The 2016-nt window shown below is 53.7% G+C and overlaps 1 protein-coding gene across 4 annotated transcripts in view; it reads left to right on the top strand.

Annotated features, from left to right (window-relative positions):
- The window catches only part of SEPTIN9 (septin 9), a 136052-nt gene that overhangs the window by 45025 nt on the left and 89011 nt on the right, over positions 1-2016 (top strand). The window lies entirely within an intron of this gene.

Raw genomic sequence — 2016 nt, 5'->3', positions numbered from 1 at the left:
CTGGGTGTTTTCTGGGTGTTTCCTGGGTGTTTTCTGGGTGTTTTCTGGGTGTTTTCTGGGTGTTTCCTGGGTGTTTTCTGGGTGCCTGACCCCTGGCAGTGCCAAACCTGCCCAGCACACACAGGATGGAGTGACCCACATGGGCTGAAGCAGATGAAGCCAGAGCCTCTGTCAGGGGCAAATCTGAATCCATCTGGGTGGTGTAGGGGGACAGATGGAGAGTTAAAATCCTGACCTGGCAGGAAGGCTTGTTTTGAAGGACACCCATGAAGCTGAAAAGCAGCTCCTGGGGTGTGAAGCTGCAGGCTGAGGAGCTTGGATCAGGATTTAAACCCAGGAGATGAGTCCAGGGACAGTTTCTGCTTTAGTTGGGAGAAAAAGGAGGAGGAAGAAACACTGCAGGTAACAGCTGTGTTGGGCAGACACATCTTGGTGTGGGTGAGGCTGGTTTTGGTGCCTAAGTCTGGGATTTTGTCCCTGTGCTGCTGACTTTGGGTGAGCTCCAGCAAGTCATGAACTCCCTGAGTTTTGGTGCTTCTGAGATTCTGGCTTGGACTTCAGGTTTGAGCAGGGCCCTGTTTGAGGTCGGGGAGCAGCAGGGTCCTGTGTGAGGGGCTCTATCTCTGCACCCTCCTCAGCAGCTCCTGCTGCTGCCTGGCCCAGCTGCTGATCCCTGGCTCTCCCCTGGCTGTGAGCAAAGAACTTTCCAGACCTTCTCATCTGAGTGGTGCTGGAAATGCAGAGTATTGAGCTGCCCTGACCTGGGGGGAATCGGGAGGTTGATGCCAGCCCTGCGGTGCTGTCCTGCCCACGGGTGTTCTGCGTGGCTCTGTCACTGCTGCTGTGACACTGCTGCAGGGTCTGTGTCAGAGGGGTTGGGTGATGACTGACATGAGTGCAGCTGGAGGCAAGGTCCTGACAGCTTTTACAGAAACGCTGTGATGTCTTTACAAGGTGACTCGTAAAGAGTCGATTGCCTGGGGCTGTGCAGGACATCAGCCTCAGATCTCCCATTTTCCAGTCCAGAGACCTGTTTCCTTGACTACACCGTGTGTAAAGGAGTGCTAAAAGGCTTTTTCCCACTGCTTCAGCTGACATTTTCAAACCTACACCCTGTAAAGAACATCCCAAAACTTCTTGCTGCTTTTTCAGCACATATCTGGGGGGGATCCCTGCATGAGGAACATCTTGGTTGGCTTCTCTACCCACCAGGATGCCTCTAGGAAATCTGCCCCATCTCAGGTGGCTGAGATTCCCTGGGCTGACCCTCTGGGCTGATGCCTAAAGATTTTAGCTTTTACATTTTTCAGATCCTGTTATTAGTGTATAACTCTGAGCTCCATATGCAGTGTTAGTAAGCTCTCTTCGCAGTTTGGTCAGACAAAACAATCCTCTCCAGGCCTGAAATTCAGGACACCATCTCAGCCTCAGGCCCTGAAAAGTATAAACTTTGGGGGGAACAAACTGGGGGAATATGACTTCATTACCTGAAGATGTAATTGAACAATTAACTCGGATATGCAAACAGACAAAACTTGTAATTGTCAGAAAAACTCGTGACCATCGTCCATCTCTGTGAGGCTGCCCAAGGTGTATCTGAGGCCTCAAAAAATACCCACTTTATCCCCTTAACTCTGTCCAGCCTCTGTTCTAGGTGGCCAGTCAAGGGCATCAGGGTCACCCTGCCCTTCAGCAGCTGCATCCCACAGTCCTGGCCAGTGCTTTCCAGCAGGGAAGGGCGGATGTGTCAGCATCTCCGGAGGCTTTGGCCGTCATCTCTTTGACTCACGAGTCTGTCACTGCTGCTGACTCATCCCCATCCCCAGGGATGTGCTGGGGCTGGCAGCGGGGTGCCAGGGGCCAGGCAGGGGGGACAGCTCGTGGGACAGGGGTCCTGAGTGTGGGACAGGGGTCCTGAGTGTGGGACAGGGGTCCTGAGTGTGGGACAGGGGTCCTGAGTGTGGGACATGGTCCTGAGTGTGGGACAGGGGTCCTGGGTGTGGGACAGGGGTCCTG

Source organism: Parus major, chromosome 18, assembly GCF_001522545.3.
Source record: "Parus major isolate Abel chromosome 18, Parus_major1.1, whole genome shotgun sequence".
Lineage (NCBI taxonomy): Eukaryota > Metazoa > Chordata > Aves > Passeriformes > Paridae > Parus > Parus major.
Note: the sequence above shows the minus strand (reverse complement) of the source record. Positions and strands in the feature narration are given on the sequence as shown.